The sequence below is a fragment of the Salmo trutta genome, chromosome 12, assembly GCF_901001165.1.
Source record: "Salmo trutta chromosome 12, fSalTru1.1, whole genome shotgun sequence".
Lineage (NCBI taxonomy): Eukaryota > Metazoa > Chordata > Actinopteri > Salmoniformes > Salmonidae > Salmo > Salmo trutta.
In genome coordinates, this window is record NC_042968.1 from 52,787,150 (window position 1) to 52,809,951 (window position 22,802).

Consider the following 22,802-nt stretch of genomic DNA (forward strand, 5'->3'; position numbering starts at 1 on the left):
GAGAGGAGAGAGAGAGAGAGAGAGAGAGAGAGAGAGAGAGGAGAGAGAGAGAGAGAGAGAGAGAGAGGAGAGAGAGAGAGAGAGAGAGAGAGAGAGAGAGAGAGAGAGAGAGAGAGAGGAGAGAGAGAGAGAGAGAGAGAGAGAGAGAGAGAGAGAGAGAGAGAGAGAGAGAGAGAGAGAGAGAGAGAGAGAGAGAGAGAGAGAGAGAGAGAGAGAGAGAGAGAGAGAGAGAGAGAGAGAGAGAGAGAGAGACAGACAGACAGACAGACAGACAGACAGACAGACAGACAGACAGACAGACAGACAGACAGACAGACAGACAGACAGACAGACAGACAGACAGACAGACAGACAGACAGACAGACAGACAGACAGACAGACAGACAGACAGACAGACAGACAGACAGACAGACAGACAGACAGACAGACAGACAGACAGACAGACAGACAGACAGACAGACAGACAGACAGAAAAAGAAGAGAGAAATTGAGATGGAATAACAGAGATATGTGAAAAAAGAGGGGAAAGGAAGATAAGGTAGAATGGTAGAGGGAGGCAGTAATGGAGAAAAAAAGACAAAGTGAGAGACAGAAACATAGTGGCCAGGAGAGCTCAGATGAGGAACTAGCAACAACAATGGCAGGTAGCCTAGTGGTTAGAGCGTTAGGCCAGTAAACAAAAGGTTGGTGGATTGAATCCCCGAGTTGACAAGGTAAAATATGTCGTTCTGTCCCTGAACAAGGCAGTTATGTGGAACCCACTGTTCCTAGGCCGTCATTGTAAATAAGAATTTGTTCTTAACTAACTTTCCCAGATAAATAAAAAACAACAGCTCAGGCCAACCCTCTACTAGCTGGAGCCTATGTTTGTGGAAGGTATAGGAGAGAGTCATGCCCAGCCACAGAGCTCCCTGATGGGTTACCACAGACGTGTTGAGGCCCTAGCGGAACCAGCAGGAGGGACACACCAGAGAGCGTCAAGCCTGCAGTGACTGCAATGACTAGTCGCCATGGCAGCAGATGAGGGTGACTAGGTGGCGCTTGGTGAGTGAGGCACTGGGTCTCCAGCTTTGGGGACATGGTGGGGCAATTGGTGGTTCAGGTGTGGTAAAAAAACACTATCTCAAAACACGGTGTGAGATCACAAAAAGGACAGGAGGGATTAGCGTTCACTTCACAGGAGTGAATATAGTTCAAATTCTTATTTTCAATGACGGTCTACACTGGACAAACCCGGACGATGCAGGGCCAACTATGCGCCGCCCTATGGGACTTCCAATCACGGCCGGTTGTGATACAGCCTGGATTCGAACCAGGGAGTATGTGACGCCTCTAGCACTGGGATGCAGTGCCTTAAACCGCTGTGCCACTCTAGAGTCCAACTTAATTGTTGTCATGACAGACAAAAATTACACACACACCTTATGAAGAAGTCAATTATGGCACACACAAACTTTGGTGGATTAGTAAATTAAACTGACCTTTGACTCATATTCACTCTACTATCATTAGCCAGTCCATAAGCAATGGCATAAACTGACCTGTCTCAGAGTAGGGTAGATCAGCACTCCACCTGTTCATATATATATATATATATAGTACCAGTCAATACTTATTTTCCACCATAATATGCAAATTAATTAATTAAAAATCCTACAATGTGATTTTCTGGATTTTTTTTTCTCATTTTGTCTGTCATAGTTGACGTGTACAGGCCTCTCTCATCTTTTTAAGTGGGAGAACTTGCACAATTGGTGGCTGACTAAATACTTTTTTGCCCCACTATATGAACTGTAACTCAGTAAAATCTTTATAACTGTTGCATGTTACGTTTATATTTTTGTTTAGTATATACACGACATGACCAGAAGTATGTAGACACCTCCTCGTTGAACATCTCATTCCAAAATCATGGGCATTAATATTGAGTTTGTCCCCCATTTGCTGGTATAACAGCCTCCACTCTTCTGGGAAGGCTTTCCACTAGATGTTGGAAAATTGCTGCGGGGACTTGCTTCCATTTAGCCACAAGAGCATTAGTGAGGTCGGCACTGACGTTGGGCGATTAGGCCTGGCTTGCAGTCGGTGTTCCATTCATCCCAAAGGTGTTCGATGGGGTTGAGGTCAGGGCTCTGTGCAGGCCAGTCAAGTTCTTCCATACTGATTTCGCCAACCATTTCTTTATGGACCTTGCTTTCTGCAAAAGGGCATTGTCATGCTGAAACAGGAAAGGGCCTTCCCCAAACCGTTGCCACAAACTTGGAAGCACAGAATCATCTAGAATGTCATTGTGTGCTGTAGCATTAAGATTTCCCTTCACTTGAACTAAGCGGCCTAGCCCGAAACATGAAAATCAGCCCCAGGCCACTATTCCTCCTCCTCCAAACTTTACAGTTGGCACTATGCATTCGGACAGGTAGTATTCTCCTGGCATCCCTCAAACCCAGATTCGTCAGTCGGACTGCCACATGGTGAAGCGTAATTCATCACTCCAGAGAACGCATTTCCACTGCTCCAGAGTCCAATGGTGGCAAGCTGTACACCACTCCAGCTGACTATTGGTATTGCGCATGATGAGGCTTGTGTATGGCTGCTCGGCTATGAAAACCCACTTCATGAAGCTCCCGAACAGTTATTGTGCTGACCTTGCTTCCAGAGGCAGATTGGAACTTGGTAGTGAGTGTTCCAACCGAGGACAGACTATTTTTACGCGCTAAGCGTAAAAATAGCACTCGCCGGTACAGTTCTGTTAGCTTGTGAGGCCACTTCGTGGCTAGGCTGTTGTTGCTCCTAGACATTTCCACTTCACATTACCAACCCTTACAGTTGACCAGGGCAGCTCTAACAGGGCAGAAATTTGACAAACTGATTTGTTGGAAAGGTGTCATCCTATAACGGTGACATTGAAATTCACTGGGCTCTTCAGTGAGGCCATTTTACTGACAATGTTTGTTTATGGAGATTGTATGGCAGTGTGCTCAATTTTATACATCTGTGAGAAACGGGTGTGGCTGAAATAACCGAATCCACTTATTTGAAGGGGTGTCCACATACTTTTGTATATACAGTAGCAGACAAAGGTTTGGACACACATACTCATTCAAGGGTTTTTCTTTATTTGTACTATTGTTACATTGTAAAATAATAGTGAAGACATCAAAACTATGAAATAACACACATGCAATCAAGTAGTAAAAAAGTGTTCAACAAATCAAAATGTATTTTATATTCAAGTATCCACCCTTTGTGTTGATGACAGTTTTGCACAATATTGGCATTCTCTCAACCAGCTGGAATGCTTTTCCAACAGTCCTGAAGGAGTTCCAACATATTCTGAGCACTTGTTGGCTGTTTTTCCTTCACTCTGCGGTCCAACTCATCCCAAACCATCTCAACTGGATTGAGGTCAGGTGATTGTGAAGGACAGGTCATCTGATGCAGCACTCCATCAATCTCCTTCTTGGTCAAATAGCCCTTGCACAGCTTGGAGGTGTATTGGGTTATTGTCCTGTTGAAAAACAAATGATATTCCCACTAAGCAGAAATCAGATGGGATGGTGTATCGTTGCAGAATGCTGTGGTAGCCATGCTGGTTAAGTGTGCCTTGAATTCTAAATAAATCACCAACAGTATCACCAGCAAAGCACCCCCACACCACCACACCTCCTTTTCCATGGAAATTATATTTAAAAAAATATTGTCTTCCAAAAACAGATAAATTCCGGAGACTCAGGATGGAGGGATCGCAACCCTACACCCTGTAAATTGGAGACCATTGGATCCAATCACAGAATGATGACCCATTCACTCAGGGCCTTTCAGGCTAGCATAATTGAATTACTCTTTGCTTTGTTAACAATGCAGAAAGATATACAAAAAATATATATATAATCTGTGGCACAACGTAACACAAGGTAATCTGTATCGTGTGACTGAGTACTTTTCTTTAACCCATTGACATACGCCACAAATGATTAGCCTCAAGAATTTCTAGCCTAAATGCGGAGTGTATGATGTTCTGTTCTCATCTTTATGTCAATTGATTTAGGCTCTTCTGACTCTTTGACCTATCCCTTCCGTTCCCCCGAAGCCTGGCTTACACAAGGCCCCCAACAGAAACACAATACAGAAAACTCCAGGGGCTTTACCCTGTCAATACTGTTTCCAACTAACAGGAGGGGAGAGGGTGCTTAATTTGGGGTGTGCCCCTGCACACAGTCTCCAACTCCCTACTTCAATATATCCATCAATAATAATCACTCCTCCTATCCATTGCGATGGGGAGACTACGATCCCTGGTTCTCACTAGAGAATGGGATTGAGCGACAAATAGTTAATGAATTTCCCACAAAGCCCCATGAGCTAGGGGAGAGCTTGCCTATGGCATGAAACTTTGTTTTTGATGTTGTTGTTGACAGTTAAAAGTTATAAATTGTGTTTATTTGTGATGTGACAGGGAGGGGAGTCAGCATGGGTATATGGAATGATGAGTTGGCACTGTAGGGCCGTGTTAGTGAGCCGTGTACTCCACTCACTCTATGGTTGTGTTACACAGACACACACACAAACCTGGCACACACACACACACAAAACAGAGATAGGCATACACACTCACACACACAAACAGACATAAATGTCAGTAAAAACTAGACGCACATACAAATACAGTACGTATTTTAAATGAAGACACATCCTTACATTACATAGCCTAATAATACAACAAGAAATAGCAGGCAAATTACAACAACAAAAGGATGATAAAATGCAAACTTTTTTTACCCTTTACACTCGTACTCGTAGAACAGTTGAAAATGGCAAATTTTGGCACAAATAAACGTCTAAATTGGAACGCAGTTGCTGTACAGCAACATGCTATACATGACGTCAGAGCTCTGGCTCTGCGCTTCACACCGCTGTATGGATTTTGACTGACATCCGTTTTGAACGTGGGCACCTCGCGGGACAAGTAATTGCCCTTGTCCCTCCCGCTAATTGGGCTACTTTTGCAAAAAATGTTAGCCTGAGTTAGGGAAATGCGGTAAATTAAGAGGACAATATGGACAGTACACTTAACAAATAAAAATATAAACGCAAAATGTAAAGACCAACCACCTGGACAGCTGATAAACTGTGGGTTTGCACAACCAAAGAATTTTGGCATTGTGAAATCCGGACACCGTAATATCATATTTTCTAACTTAGCTAAACAAATTGACAGTATTTGGATTGCGTAAACAGCAGTAATTGTGAAAGGGTGGGGATGCAGGGTTGTGTTCCAAACAAAACAAGTGTGCTGGCTCTAGTTCCTCAACAGCACAGCTAGGGGAGCTCAAAAAATTACCTTATAGTTGAAGAATCTTCTTTGAGTCAAGAAAGTGCATTCCAATTACTTAGGAACTGTACACACTTTGGAGAGATGTGTGGCCACTTGGAGACACCAGTTAGTCCTCTCAGTCACTCCCTTTTTGTCATATGTTGCACCTATTCCACATTTTCCAGGAATATTCTTATCATGTTACTGAATGTATCCAGAGTATTTGCAGATGTGGTTATCAACAAATGCGGCGAGAAGTACAGTAAATGTAAAATTCACATAAAACCAACCGTGTAACGCTTCGATTCAGTCTTGTCTTAGCCTTGATAAGTTCATTTCCTGAGGATGGCTCACCCCTCACAATTCTGGGTGACTTTAACCTCCCTACGTCTACCTTTGACTCATTTCTCTCTGCCTCCTTCTTTCCACTCCTCTCCTCTTTTGACCTCACCCTCTCACCGTCCCCCCTACTCACAAGGCAGGCAATACGCTTGACCTCATCTTTACTAGATGTTGTTCTTCTACTAATCTCACTGCAACTCCCCTCCAAGTCTCCGACCACTACCTTGTATCCTTTTCCCTCTCGCGCTCCTCCAACACTACTCACTCTGCCCCTACTCAGATGGTATTGCGCCGTCGCAACCTTCGCTCTCTCTCTCTCCTGCTACTCTCTCCTCTTCCATCCTATCATCTCTTCCTTCTGCTCAATCCTTCTCCAACCAATCTCCTGATTCTGCCTCCTCAACCCTCCTCTCCTCCCTTTCTGCATCCTTCGACTCTCTATGTCCCCTATCCTCCCGGCCTGCTCGGTCCTCCCCTCATGCTCCGGGGCTTGACGACTCATTGCGAGCTCACAGAACAGGGCTCCGGGCAGCCGAGCGGAAATGGAGGAAAACTAGCCTCTCTGCGGACCTGGCATCTTTTCACTCCCTCCTGTCCACATTTTCTTCCTTTGTTTCTGCTGCTAAAGCCTCTTTCTACCACTAAATTCCAAGCATCTGCCTCTAACCCTAGGAAGCTCTTTGCCACCTTCTCCTCCCTCCTGAATCCCCCCCTTCCTCTCTGCAGATGACTTCGTCAACCATTTTGAAAAGAAGGTTGACGACATCCGATCCTCGTTTGTTAAGTCAAACGACACCGCTGGTCCTGCTCACATTGCCCTACCCTATGCTTTGACCTCTTTCTCCCCTCTCTCTCCAGATAAAATCTTGCAACTTGTGACGACCGGGCGCCCAACAACCTGCCCGCTTGACCCTATCCCCTCCTCTCTTCTCCAGACCATTTCCGGAGACCTTCTCCCTTACCTCACCTCGCTCATCAACTCATCCTTGACCGCCGGCTACGTCCCTTCATTCTTCAAGAGAGCGAGAGTTGCACCCCTTCTCAAAAAACCTACACTCGATCCCTCTGATCTCAACAACTACAGACCAGTATCCCTTCTTTCTTTTCTCTCCAAAACTCTTGAGCGTGCCGTCCTTGGCCAGCTCTCTTGCTATCTCTCTCAGAATGACCTTCTTGATCCAAATCAGTCAGGTTTCAAGACTGGTCATTCAACTGAGACTGCTCTTCTCTTTATCACGGAGGTTCTCCGCACTGCTAAAGCTAACTCTCTCTCCTCTGCTCTCATCCTTATAGACCTATCTGCAGCCTTTGATACTGTGAACCATCAGATCCTCCTCTCCACCCTCTCCGAGTTGGGCATCTCCGGCGCGGCTCACTCTTGGATTGCGTCCTACCTGACAGGTCGCTCCTACCAGGTGGCGTGGCGAGAATCCGTCTCCGCACCACGTGCTCTCACCACTGGTGTCCCCCAGGGCTCAGTTCTAGGCCCTCTCCTATTCTCGCTATACACCAAGTCAATTGGCTCTGTCATATCCTCACATGGTCTCTCCTATCATTGCTACGCAGACGACACACAATTAATCTTCTCCTTTCCCCCTTCTAATAACCAGGTGGCGAATCGCATCTCTGCATGTCTGGCAGACATATCAGTGTGGATGATGGAACACCACCTCAAGCTGAACCTCGGCAAGACGGAGCTGCTCTTCCTCCCGAGGAACGACTGCCCGTTCCATGATCTCGCCATCACGGTTGACAACTCCATTGTGTCCTCCTTCCAGAGTGCTAAGAGCCTTGGCGTGACCCTGGACCACACCCTGGCGTTCTCCACTAACATCAAGGCGGTGACCTGATCCTGTAGGTTCATGCTCTACAACATTCGCAGAGTACGACCCTGCCTTACACAGGAAGCTCCGCAGGTCCTAATCCAGGCACTTGTCATCTCCCGTCGGGATTACTGCAACTCGCTGTTGGCGGGGCTCCTTGCCTGTGCCATTAAACCCCTACAACTCATCCAGAACGCCACAGCCCGTCTGGTGTTCAACCTTCCCAAGTTCTCTCACGTCACCCCGCTCCTCCGCACACTCCACTGGCTTCCAGTTGAAGCTCGCATCTGCTACAAGACCATGGTGCTTGCCTACGGAGCTGTGAGGGGAACGGCACCTCCGTAACTTCAGGCTCTGATCAGTCCCTACACCCAAAGAAGGGCACTGCGTTCATCCACCTCTGGCCTGCTCGCCTCCCTACCTCTGCGGAAGCACAGTTCCCGCTCAGCCCAGTCAAAACTGTTGGCTGCTCTGGCACCCCAATGGTGGAACAAGCTCCCTTACGACGCCAGGACAGCGGAGTCAATCACCACCTTCCGGAGACACCTGAAACCCCACCTCTTTAAGGAATACCTGGGATAGGATAAAGTAATCCTTCTACCCCCCCCCACCCCCCAAAAATATATAGATGTACTATTGTAAAGTGGTTGTTCCACTGGATATCATAAGGTGAATGCACCAAGTTGTAAGTCGCTCTGGATAAGAGCGTCTGCTAAATGACGTAAATGTAAGGTGAACTGTTGTGTCTTCACCGTTGGTCTAATAATTTTCCCATGATCTCAAAACTGTTCACTTTCAATTGCTACCATAGTCATGCTTTTTATATTTCTACTGTAACAAACATTTAAATTTAGCCCTAACCATACAGACCAATTCCCACAGGTGTAAAGGGTAAAACAACTTGAAGTATCAGAATATATATTAAATATGACTTCACACAAACGGGAGATAAACTTATAAAATGATAATACTATTGATGCTTTAGGGTCCATTTAGAAGTGGTGTCTGATAAATAATAATGATAATAATAAAATGTAGGGGGGCTAATATTTATCCTGTTACACACAAGTGTATAATGGAAATGTAATTTTTTTAAAGATAATTTCAGTTCAATAAAATAACAATAATAATGAATTATAAAATAATCCTAAACAATTATAATAGTCACAAGACTACGTGGTAGTATTAATGTACATACCTTTGAAGTCAGAAGTTTACATACACCTTAGACAAATACATTTAAACTCACTTTCACAATTCCTGACATTTAATCCTAGTAAAAATTCCCTGTCTTAGGTCAGTTAGGATAACCACTTTATTTTAAGAATGTGAAATGTCAGAATTATAGTAGAGAGAATGATTTATTTCAGCTTTTATTTCTTTCACCACATTCCCAGTGGGTCAGAAGTTTACAAAGACTCAATTAGTATTTGGTAGCATTGCCTTTAAATTGTTTAACTTCGGTCAAACGTTTCAGGTAGCCTTCCACAAGCTTCCCACAGTAAGTTGGGTCAAGTGAGTCAGGATTGTAGGCCGCCTTGCTCGCACACACTTTTTCAGTTCTTCCCATTAATTTCCCATTCCATTTCTCCTGACAGAGCTGGTGTAACTGAGTCAGGTTTGTAGGCCTTCTTGCTCGCACACGCTTTTTCAATTCTGCCCAAAAAAGTTCTATTGGGTTGAGGTCAGGGCTTTGTGATGGCCAATCCAATACCTTGACTTTGTTGTCCTTGATCCATTTTGCCACAACTTTGGATGTATGCTTGGGCTCATTGTCCATTTGGAAGACCCATTTGCGACCAAACTTCCTGACTGATGTCTTGAGATGTTGCTTTAATATATTCACAGAATTTTCCATCCTCATGATGCTATCTATTTTGTGAAGTGCACCAGTCCCTCCTGCAGCAAAACACCCCCACAACATGATGCTGACACCCCTGTGCATCACAGTTGGGATGGTGTTCTTCGGCTTGCAAGCCTCCACCTTTTTCCTCCAAACATAACAATGGTCATTATGGCCAAACAGTTCTATTTTTGTTTCATCAGACCAGAGGACAATTCTCCAAAAAGTACAATCTTTGTCCCCATGTGCAGTTGCAAACCGTAGTCTGGCTTTTTTATGGCAGTTTTGGAGCAGTGGCTTCTTCCTTGCTGAGCGGCCTTTCAGGTTATGTCGATATAGGACTTGTTTTACTGTGGATATAGATACTTTTGTACATGTTTCCTCCAGCATCTTCACAAGGTCCTTTGCTGTTGTTCTGGGCTTGACTTGCACTTTTTACACCAAAGTATGTTCATCTGTAGGAGACAGAACGCGTCTCCTTCCTGAACGGTATGACGGCTGCATGGTCCCATGGTGTTTATACTTGCGTACTATTGTTTGTACAGATGAACATGGTACCTTCAGGTGTTTGGAAATTGCTCCCAAGGATGAACCAGACTCGTGGAGGTCTACAATTTTTTTTCTGAGGTCTTGGCTGATTTCTTTTGATTTTCCCATGATGTCAAGCAAAGAAGCACTGAGTTTGAAGGTAGGCCTTGAAATACATCCACTGGTACACCTCCAATTTACTCAAATTATGTCAATTAGCCTATCAGAAGCTTCTAAAGTCATGACATCATTTTCTGGAATTTTCCAAGGCACAGTCAACTTAGTGTATGTAAACTTCTGACCCACTGGAATTGTGATACAGTGAATTATATGTGAAATAATCTGTCTGTAAACAATTACTGGAAAAATTACTTGTGTCATGCACAAAGATGATGTCCTAACCGACTAGCCAAAACTATAGTTTAACAAGAAATGTGTGGAGTGGTTGAAAAACGGGTTTTAATGACTCCAACCTAAGTGTATGTAAACTTCTGACTTTAACTGTAGTGTAATGCATAATAAAATCATAATATAATAATCAGTAAAATAATTACAATATGCAGTAGTATTAATAGAAGCAGTAGCCAGGTACTTGCATATGAAAGCACCTATTAGAATATGCCACTCAGAAGGATGCAGAGAGGCTTATTTTACAGAAATTATCAGGTTGTTAGTTTTAACAAGTGCATGCGTCGTAAAGTGGCCGAGGAGCAATAATCGTTCATCGTTATTTAGGCACAGGGACAGCTTAACCATTCAAGCCACAGGAATAGGAAACAGATTTTGAGATGCGTGTTCGTGTGTGCGTGCATGTTCGGACCCCCGAGTGCAAGGTGGTGTGCAATTTGCCTTATTGAGTCACCCCCTTCCCTACCCCCCCACTAAACCCCTGTGGACTACGCCTTAGTTTTAATTGCTGTAACTTCCCTCACCCCTCACCCCTCTGCTTCTCTTGCCCAACCTCAAAAGAAGATGGATGAGTAGTGGTGTGTGTGTGTGCGTGAGTGTGTTTGGTTGGCGGAGCTGGGCTCTGTGGTAACCTGCCTCCTTCCTTCCTACCTGGCTGAGACTCGCCACCCCTAGGGCCTCCCCTTAGACTCCAAACTGGTCTAGTTTGGCCACAGATAATTGGGCCCAGGAACAGTTCCTTGACGAGATGGGTACATTCTCACACACAGGCATATAGGGGCACACAAACAAATGCATGCACGCACGCACCCACAATGTTCACACCCACGCACTCAACCACACACTTAGAAATCAGATGGGGGCCAGATGCCAGAGGGATAAAGGGAGGACGGGGGTCAGTGTGTAGTATGCCAATCAACACGAGTGTTTCATCTCCATGTGTGTCTATTTCCTTCAGCACTGCACAGGACTCCTTCCACTGCACAGCACACCTCCTAACCCCTAACTGACCCAGTGTAAAACCTCAATAGCAACAAAATGTGATCACCACATAAAAAAAGAAAACACATCCATATGAAATGTTGATCTGGATGTTGTGCTATATCACAGTAATAAAAGTAAAACAATTATAAAAGGGGGATTAATGTCTTCACTACCAGTAATTAGTAGTATAGCCTGCCCCCCCCTTTCCAAACCTCTCCACATAGTACCCACCACCCCCACACCCCTCTCACTCTCATTAAAAGCATTTCTAACTCATTAAAGCATTTCAATGAGTGTCCAACATCCGCCGTCGAGTGATGAAATGCTTTAATAAAAGGTGGCCATATTGCTACTTCATTACAAGGAGTGCGGTGCTTTGCCGAGGACCCTCATTAGATGTAATAACACAGCCGGCACTCTCATTTGTCTCAGTGAGACTCCTTTTACACAGTTATGGATTTTAAATTACTGCCAGAGCAGTCACTCGGGCCCTAAAGCAAAAGATGAGAAATGGATGAAAAGGGGATGGGGTGGGAGACAGAAAAAAAAATTAAAAAAAATACCTTATTAACCTAAGTATTCAGACCCTTTGCTATGAGACTTGAAATTGAGCTTAGGTCTATCCTATTTCCAATGATCATCCTTGAGATGTTTCTATAACTTGATTGGAGTTCACCTGTGGCAAATTCAACTGATTGGACATGATTTGGAAAGGCACACACGCCTGTCTATACAAGGTCCCACAGTTGACAGTGCATGTCAGAATAAAAACCAAGCCTTGAGGTTGAAGGAATTGTCTGATGGTCACTCTGACAGAGCTCTAGAGTTCCTCTGTGAAGATGGGAGAACCTTCCAGAAGGACAACATCTCTGCAGCACTCCACCAATCAGGCCTTTATGGTAGAGTGGCCAGACAGAAGCCACTCCTCAGTAAAAGGCACAACAGCCTGCTTGAAGGCACATAAAGACTCTCAGACCATGAGAAACAAGATTCTCTGGTCTGAAGAAACAAAGATTGAACTCTTTGGCCTAAACGCCAATTGTCACGACTGGAGGAAACCTGGCATCATGCCAGTGGTGAAGCATGGTGGTGGCAGCATCAAGCTGTGGGGATATTTTCAGTGGAATGACTGGGAGACTAGTCAGGATCGAGGCAAAGATGAACAGAGCAAAGTACAGACAGATCTTTGATGAAAACCTGCTCCAGAGCGTGCAGGACCTCAGACAGGGGCGAAGGTTCACCTTCCAACAGGACAACGACCCTAAGCACACAGCCAAGACAACACAGGAGTGGCTTTAGGACAAGTCTCTGAATATCCTTGAGTGGCCCAGCCAGAGCCCAGACTTGAACCTGATCAAACATCTCTGGAGAGACCTGAAAATAGCTGTGCCGCAACGCTCCCCATCCAACCTGACAGAGCTTGAGAGGATCTGCAGAGAGGAATGGGAGAAACTCCCCAAAAACTGCTTGTAGCGTCATACCCAAGAAGACTCTAGGCTGTAATCGCTGCCAAAGGTGCTTCAACAAAGTACTGAGTAAAGGGTCTAAATACTTATGTAAATGTCATATTTTGCATTTGAATTTTTTTTTACATTTGCAGACATTTCTAAAAACCTGTTTTTGATTTGTCATTATGGGGTATTGTGGGTAGATTGATGGGGGGAAAAAACTATTTAATCAATTGTAGAATAAGGCTGTAATGTAACAAAAGGTGGAATAAGTCAAGGGGTCTGAATGCTTTTACGAATGCACTGTACATTTAAAAACGGCACACATAGCCTGAATATCAATACATACAGTACTAGAGCAGTCCCCAATGAGTTGACTGGTCGATTATTTGGTCGATAGGCTGTTGGAGATTTTTTTTGTAGCAAATATATATACTAAGGTGCCACAAATAGGGACTTTGGAAAATTGCAGTTGGCTCAGAACAGGGCAGCACGGCTGGCCCTTAAAAGTACACAGAGAGCTCTCTCATGGCTCAAAGTGGAAGAGAGATTGACTTCATCATTACTTGTTTTTTAAGAGGTGTTGACATGCTGAAGGTACTGAGCTGTCTTTTTAAAATACTAGCACACAGCTCAGACACCCATGCATACCCCGAAAGACATGTCACCAGAGGTGTCTTCACAGTCCCCAAGTCCAGAACAGACTATGGGAGCCACACAGTACTACATAGAGCCATAACTGCATGGAACTCTATTCCAAATCAGGTAACTGATGCAAGCAGTAGAATCAGATTTAAAAAGCAGGTAAAAATACACTTTATGGAACAGCGGGGACTGTGGAGTAACACAAACATAGGCACAGACATATGCATGCAGACACTATACACACGTACACATGGATTTTACATTGTAGATATGTGGTAGTGGAGTAAGGGCCTGAGGGCACACACTTATTGAGTTGTGAATTCTGAAATTATTGTATTGTAATGTTTTTAAAATTGCATTACTGCCTTAATTTTGCCGGACCCCAGGAAGAGGATATTTTCTACAGGCAGGCTGCAATGTTTTTATTTGTTGGCTTTATGTAGGCTACATAGGCTTACATAGTTGACAATGGCAATAGAAGTTACTTTTTAGGTTTGTATCATTTTCATTTAGATAGAATTGTATTAAGCACCTGAAAATTATTTTGAGATTCGAAGACATTATTATAAATGAAATGAAACTGTTCCACCAAAAATTTGCATATTCTGAACATTTCTACCGATCTGAGTGCAAGTTATGGTTAAGATAAATTGGCATTACACGTAAAAAAAAGTTTGCAGACTCCTCGTGTAGCCTATTACCGGCAACTTCAGGAGAGTAATGACAGAATCTGCAAAAGCCAGCAGGAGTGGGAAGAAGATGGTTGGTTCAGGTTTTTTCATAAGGTTATCTTGATCTCTGCCTCCCTCGAGTCATTTATGTCTTATTTCATCAAACAGTGTGCTTAAAGCATCAGACAAGCTCAATACATATTGTTGATTTTATTCAAACACATAGGGTGTGTTTATAAACTCAGCAAAAAAAGAAACGTCCTCTCACTGTCAAATGCGTTGATTTTCAGCAAACTTAACATGTGTAAATATTTGTATGAACATAACAAGATTCAACAACTGATACAGAAACTGAACAAGTTCCACAGACATGTGACTAACAGAAAAGGAATAATGTGTCCCTGAACAAAGGGGGGGTCAAAATCAAAAGTAACAGTCAGTATCTGGTGTATTAAGTACTGCAGTGCACATCCTCCTCGTGGACTGCACCAGATTTGCCAGTTCTTGCTGTGAGATGTTACCGAACTCTTCCACCAAGGCACCTGCAAGTTCCCGGACATTTCTGGGGGGAATGGCCCTAGCCCTCACCCTCCGATCCAACAGGTCCCAGATCTGCTCAATGGGATTGAGATCCGGGCACTTCGCTGGCCATGGCAGAACACTGACATTCCTGTCTTGCAGGAAATCACGCACAGAACGGGCAGTATGGCTGGTGGCATTGTCATGCTGGAGGGTCATGTCAGGATGAGCCTGCAGGAAGAGTACCACATGAGGGAGGAGGATGTCTTCCCTATAACGCACAGCATTGAGATTGCCTGCAATGACAAGCTCAGTCCGATGATGCTGTGACACACCGCCCCAGACCATACGGACCCTCCACCTCCAAATCGATCCCACTTCAGAGTACAGCCCTCGGTGAAACGCTCATTCCTTTGACGATAAATGTGAATCCGACCATCACCCCTGGTGAGACAAAACCGTGACTCGTGAATGAAGAGCACTTTTGCAAGTCCTGTCTGGTCCAGCGACTGTGGGTTTGTGCCCATAGGCAACGTTGTTGCCGGTGATGTCTGGTGAGGACCTGCCTTACAACAGGCCTACAAGCCCTCAGTCCAGCCTCTCTCAGCCTATTGCGGACAGTCTGAGCACTGATGGAGGGATTGTGCGTTCCTGGTGTAGCTCTGCAGTTGTTGCCATCCTGTCCGGCAGGTGTGATGTTCGGACGTACCGATCCTGTGCAGGTGTTGTTACACGTGGTCTGCCACTACGAGGACGATAAGCTGTCTGTCCTGTCTCCCTGTAGTGCTGTCTTAGGCATCTCACAGTACGGACATTGCAATTTATTGCCCTGGCCACATCTGCAGTCCTCATGCCTCCTTGCAGCATGCCTAAGGCACGTTCACGCAGATGAGCAGGGACCCTGGGCATCTTTCTTTTGGAGTTTTTCACAGTCAGTAGAAAGGCCTCTTTAGTGTCCTAAGTTTTCACAACTGTGACCTTAATTGCTTACCGTCAGTTAGCTGTAAGTGTCTTAACAACCGTTCCACAAGTGCATGTTCATGAATTGTTTATGGTTCATTGAACAAGCATGGGAAACAGTGTTTAAACCCTTACAATGAAGATCTGTGAAGTTATTTGGATTTTAACGAATTATCCTTGAAAGACAGGGTCCTGAAAAAGGGACGTTTCTTTTTTTGCTGAGTTGATATAGCCTTCCCTGTAGCTCAGTTGGTAGAGCATGGTGTTTGCAACACCAGGGTTGTGGGTTCGATTCCCACGGGGGGCCAGCACAGAAAAAAATGTATGATATGTATGAAATTGTATGAAATGTATGCATTCACTACTGTAAGTCGCTCTGGATAAGAGCGTCTGCTAAATGACTAAAATGTAAAAATGTAAATGATATGGAAAAATACACTTAAAATGTCTACCCATCGAATGGTTGAAAGAACAGACGACTTCCGGTCGACCAAGATTTTAAAGAGTCAGGGACAGCCCTAACATACAAACACAAAATACACTACATGACCCAAAGTATGTGGACACCTGATCGGTGAACATCTCATTCCAAAATCATGGGCATTAGTTTGTTGCTTTAACAGCCTCCACTCTTCTGGCAAGGCTTTCTTCCATTCAGTCACAAGAGCATTAGTGAGGTCGGGCACTGATGTTGGGCGATTTGGCCTGGCTCGCAGTTGACGTTCCAATTCATCCCAAAGGTGTTCGATGGGGTTGAGGTCAGGGCTCTGTACAAACCAGTGAAGTTCTTGCACACCGATCTTAACAACCCATTTCTGTATGGACCTCGCTTTGTGCACGAGGGGCATTGTCAAGCTGAAACAGGAAAGAATCTTCCCCAAACTGTTGCCACAAAGTTGATAGCACAGAATCGCCTAGAACGTCATTGTATGCTACAGCATTAAGATTTCACTTCACTGGAACTAAGGGGCCTAGCCCAAACCTTGAAAAACAGACAGCCCCAGACCATTATTCCTCCTCCACCAAACTTTACAGTTGCCACTATGTATTCGGGCAGGTAGCATTCTCCTGGCATCCGCGTGGTTCATCACTCCAGAGAACGCGTTTCCACTTCTCCAGAGTCCAATAGTGGCGTGCTTTACACCACTCCAGCCGACGCTTGGCATTGCGTATGGTGATCTTAGGCGTGGCTGCTCGGCCATTGAAATCCATTTCATGAAGCTCTCGATGAACAGTTCCTGTGCTGACGTTGCTTCCAGAGGCAGTTTGGAACTCGGTAGTGAGTGTTGCAACCAAGGACAGATGATTTTTACAATCTACGCACTTCAACACTCGGCGATCCCATGTGACCTTGTGTGGCCTACCACTTTGCGGCTGAGCCGTTCTTGCTTCTAGATGTTTCCACTTCACAATAACAGCACTTAAGGTTGATGGGGTAGCTCTAGCAGGGCAGAAATTTGACGAACTGACTTGTTGGAAAGGTAGCATCCTATGACGGTGCCAGGTTGAAAGCCACAGAGCTCTTCAGTAAGGCCATTCTACTGCCAATATTTGTCTATGGAGATTGCATGGCTGTGTGCTCAATTTTATACACCACATACGTTTGTATATATTGTATATATTGTTGTGCCGTGACGTGTGTCGTGACGTGTGCCGTGACGTGTTGCTTTATGTGTTTTTTTTAAACCAGGATGCTTTGTGTTTTTTGAAACCAGGTTTGCTGTTCATTTGAGCTATATATATTTGAGCTATATGAAATGGAAGGGAGTTCCCATGTAACAATGGATCTATATAATACTGTACGCATTCTTGAATTTGTTCTGGATTTATGGACTGTGAAAAAAACACTGGTGGGATGTCTTGTGGGGGAAGTGTGTGTGTCAGTGCTGTATGTAAGTTGACTATGCAACAATTTGGAATTTCCAACACATGAATGTTTCTTATAAAAAGAAGAAGTGATGCAGTCAGTCTTCTCAACTCTTAGCTAAAAGAGACTGGCATGCATAGTATTTATATCAGCCCTCTGATTACAATGATGAGCAAGACGTGGCGCTCTGTTCTGGGCCAGCTGCAGCTTAACTAGGTCTTTCTTTGCAGCACTTGACCAAATGACTGGACAATAATCAAGATAAGGAAAAACTAGAGCCTGCAGGACTTGCTTTTTGGAGTGTGGTGTCAAAAAGGCAGAGCATCTCTTTATTATGGACAGACCTCTCACCATTTTTACACCCATTGAATCTATATGTTTGGACCATGGACAGTATACAATCTAAGGTAATGGCAAGTAATTTAGCGTCTGAATAACCTAAAGTTAAAGACAAATAAGGCTTGTATCAATAATACACTCTGTACTGGCGACCCATAGTTTAGCCACAGACATATTTAATTATTCTGTCATATTTTATTATTCGTTGTCATATTTTATTATTCCATGTCAGGAGGGGTAAAGTAATTTTTGGGGTCAAATCTGCAGACCTCGTAGTAGGGCCCTGATGTATATTTCTGCCTCTTGGAAGTCAGGATGGTGTTCATTAGGCACAAAATGTTAGAAAGCAGACAGACAAATGGAGGGAGTACCTGGACCGCTCCATTACGAACCTCTCATTTTCATTATTATTATTTTTTTTAATCATTTTTCTCCCCAATTTCGTGGTATCTAATTGGTAGTTACAGTCTTGTCTCATCGCTGTAACTCCCGTACGGACTCAGGAGAGGCGTGTGTCCTCAAACACAACCCAACCAAGCCACATTGCTTCTTGACACAATGCCCGCTTACCCAGAAGCCAGACACACCAATGTGTCGGAGGAAACACCTTGCGACCGTGTGAGCGTGCAAGCGCCTGCCCAGCCACAGGAGTCGCTAGAGCGTGATGGGACAAGGACATCTCTGCTGGCCAAACCCTCCCCTAACCTGGACAACTGTGCTCCGCCCCATGGGTCTCTCGGTCGTGGTCGGCAGCGACAGAGCCTGGACTCGAATCAGGATCTCTAGTGGCACAGCTAGCACTGCGATGCAGTACCTTAGACCACTGCGCCACTCGGGAGGCCACAAAGTGATTTTAAATGTTTTATGTTGCTGTACCCATTCCATGGCACATGGTTAATGAATTGACACGCAAAACAACGCCAGATTCAGAATTTTTCTAATTAAATTTCTATACAAAATTCTTGCAACCAATATAATGTTATATATATGGGGGATACAATCTTCCCAGCTCTGCAGATTTTGCTGTGAGGAGGCAGAGTCATTAGATCATTTATTTTGGTACTGTCCATATGTAGATCGTTTTTGGTCACAGGTCCAGGAATGGCTGAAGAATTGTAACATTTACCTAGAACTAATGCTGCAGATAGCAATACTGGGTGATTTGAAAAGCCATAGTCAATCAATCAATAATATAATAATTATTTTAGCAAAAATGTTTATCTTTAATTTACAAACTGTAGAAGCTATGAGAAAAGAAAGGTTTGGTACTTTAGTGAAGCATCACAGCACAGATGAAAAATATATGGCAAATAGAACTCCAAAATGGATGGTGTTAAGAGATGGAGCTGAAGGGTGGGACTAATAACAAGATAACCAATGTAAATCATACGGGGTCTGTAAAATGCATATTCAGAAACTTTGTGAAATAGCACAGTTACAAATAGAAATCAGAAATAGAGAAAGGACTAAAAATAAACTAAATATAACTTTTGTAAAATAGATTGTGTCTGTAAAATGTGTATAATATGCATGAACTGAAGGTAGAAGCCTAAGTGTTATTGTTTATTAGTTTACTCCAATTGGGGTGGTTGGGTTTGCGGGGAATAATAATAAAGGTATATTCTAAAAAATGTATGTATATCTATATAGGTATGTGTATGTATGTATGTATGTACAGTTGAAGTCAGAAGTTTACATACACTTAGGTTGGAGTCATTAAAACTCATTTTTCAACCACTCCACACATTTCTTGCATGTATTTGCATGACACAAGTAATTGTTCCAACAACTGTTTACAGACAAATTATTTCACAGTATCACAATTCCAGTGGATCAGAAGTTTACATACACTAAGTTGACTGTGCCTTTAAACAGCTTGGAAAATTCCAGAAATTGATGTCATGGTTTTAAAAGCTTCTGATAGGCTAATTGACATAATTTGAGTCAATTGGAGGTGCACCTGTGGATGTATTTCAAGGCCTACCTTCAAACTCAGTGCCTCTTTGCTTGACATCATGGGGAAATCAGCCAGACCTCCACAGGTCTGGTTCATCCTTGGGAGCAATTTCCAAATGCCTGAAGGTACCACTTTCATCTGTACAAACAATAGTATGCAAGTATAAACACCATGGATCCACATAGCCGTTATACCACTCAGGAAGGAGACGCGTTCTGTCTCCAAGAGATGAACGTACTTTGGTGCGAAAAGTGCAAATCATTCCCAGAACAACAGCAAAGGACCTTGTGAAGATGCTGGAGGAAACAGGTACAAGTTAGAAGTCGACCGATCATGATTTTTCAACGCCGATACCGATTATTGGAGGACCAAAAATAGACGATGCCGATTAATCGACGGATTTGTATTTATTTATTTTACCTATTTGTAATAATGACAATTACAACAATACTCCTTCCATTTCAATATTATTGCTTGCACAGTGCTCCTTGGGATGTTTAAAGCTTGGGAAATCTTTTTGTATCCAAATCCGTCTTTAAACTTCTCCACAACAGTATCTCGGACCTGCCTGGTGTGTTCCTTGTTCTTCATGATGCTCTCTGCGCTTTAAACGGACCTCTGAGACTATCACAGAGCAGGTGCATTTATACGGAGACTTGATTACACACAGGTGGATTCTATTTATCATCATTAGTCATTTAGGTCAACATTGGATCATACAGAGATCCTCACTGAACTTCTGGAGAGAGTTTGCTGCACTGAAAGTAAAGGGGCTGAATAATTTTGCACGGCCAATTTTTCAGTTTTTTATTTGTTAAAAAAGTTTGAAATATCCAATAAATTTTGTTCCACTTCATGATTGTGTCCCACTTGTTGTTGATTCTTCACAAAAATTACAGTTTTATATCTTTATGTTTGAAGCCTGAAATGTGGCAAAAGGTCGAAAGGTTCAAGGGGGCCGAATACTTTCGCAAGGCACTGTATGTGTGTGTGTGTGTGTGTGTATATGCATGTATGTTTATGTATGCATATGCATGGGTATGAATGTTTATGTATGCATTTGTATATGGGTATGTACTTGTATGTATATGGATATATATATTTACCATAAAAAAATATGGGGGATTGGAAATGATGCAGACAATTACATTGATGGAAGCAACAATCTTTCCGCAATATTAAGCTGATCCACCCTGAAAAAAAAGAGCATGGGTCAGTAGCCAAGAGGTCGATGGTTCGAATCCCCGAGCCGATGAGGTGTAAAATCTGTTGAAGTGCCCTTGAGCAAGGCACTTCACCATAATTGCTCCTGTAAGTCGCTCTGGATAAGAGCATCTGCTAAATGACTAAAATGGACATGCAGATTTGCCATTAGATAAGAGCTTTTAATCACTCTATTGCAGGTTGTTGATAGATTATGTGCCTGCTTCACCAAGGTCTCCAGGTGAGGTTGTCATGGAGATCAGGGGTCATGATTGGTGGTTGGTTACGGGACTGTACATGACCAGCAACACACACACACACACACACACACACACACACACACATTACACCATTGTAGTGTCAGCCAGCATGTAAAAAAATGTACACATCAACAAAAACTGTGCTCATCCTACGGTATCAAGGGCAGAGCACATCAATGAGCTGCAGACCAAAGAGAAAACTTCCCGTTGTTTGTGTGTGTGTTTGCGTGTGTGTAAATGTGAATATTTAATTATTTACACCCCTGTTTACTCTCCCTCCAATTTCCCTTTCTACTTGTCCTTTTGCTAGAAGGTCACCCCCATTTGAATATTCCCTCATTAAAAGCACCACGATTCTACCCCCTTTGCCGGGGAAGTTAAAATGGTCTAGTGCACGCGGCATGCTACATCAAAGCCAGACGACATCAAAAAATGATCTCTCTCCATTATGGGAAAAATGTATCTCGTCGCATTAAGTTGAGGAAAACAGGCAGCAGCTGCCTAATTTGAAGGATTCAAAGCATATGTGTCACTGCGGTGTGGCTGTGTCAAAGAGAATGGAGAGAGAGAAAACGAGGGAGAGAGTGAGTGTGAGGAGAGAAGAGACTCGGGCGAGAGCTTTGTTATAATTACGAGCGAGGGAGCGGTTGGAGAGAGAGAAAGGAGAGAAACGAGGGGAGTCGTTCCATGTCATTTCAGAAAGACATCACACCCACCATCTCAGATTGTTCTGAAATCGTTTCTGCAGTTAGATACAGATAAGATCAGCATTCCTGAAACATTATTTTGTTGATGTTGTATTTGATCTTTGATAAATTAAGCTAATTGATTGCACCCAAATTGGCCCTTTCAATTTTTAGGATTCACATAATATTCATAGTACCCAACATCCGATTTGAACCAAACTTCTTCCTACCATTGAGTAAGAGGAATCCAATAAAACGGGCAAAAGCCACCCATGGACCCCCCACACCCCATGCCAATCCCACCACAATAACCAGTATATAGTATAATTTCTCTGTCTGCCGCTGGGAGTCTGCCGTCCTTTTTGTAATGTACTCCCTGCAAATCTTGTGATGTTTTTTTTCCCTGTTCATTTAAATGGCCATTGAAGCCGCATGCATTATTTACCACAAATGTGAAAGTACCAGGATTTGCTCACTACTTGGCGCTGTTCCTGCTACTGCCACAGCCTTTTCTCAATTTTCCTGGCCTCGTGTTTTTTAAACGGAACACAACATTTTCATCTTTGAGTAGAAAACCAATAGCTTTTGCTCATGATGAAAATACATTGTGTTCATACACAAGTCAAGCCAGTCATCCATGTGCTATAAGCCCGATTTTAGCTAGCTAGCACAACGAGATGCAACAATTCAAGTTTTTTTCTGTCAAGAATGACGTTTGGCTTGTGATGTGTTTGGTCTGATGCCAAATCCAAACTGGCTTCCCTTGTCACTTTTTAAAGTGAGTCAGGATCATTCACAGCTGAGCTCACTCAATTTAGCTCAACGCTGAATGGCTATATATATTTTTTATTATCAAAGGAGGTCTAATGCTCGATGGCTTCCCTTACATTCAGCGCAACGGCGGCAACAACGTCATACTCTTTCTCACCACACATGTATGACGTTGTATGATGGCACCGTAGGTGGATTGGATGTCTTAGTCATTGTTAGGAAGAATTATGGTTC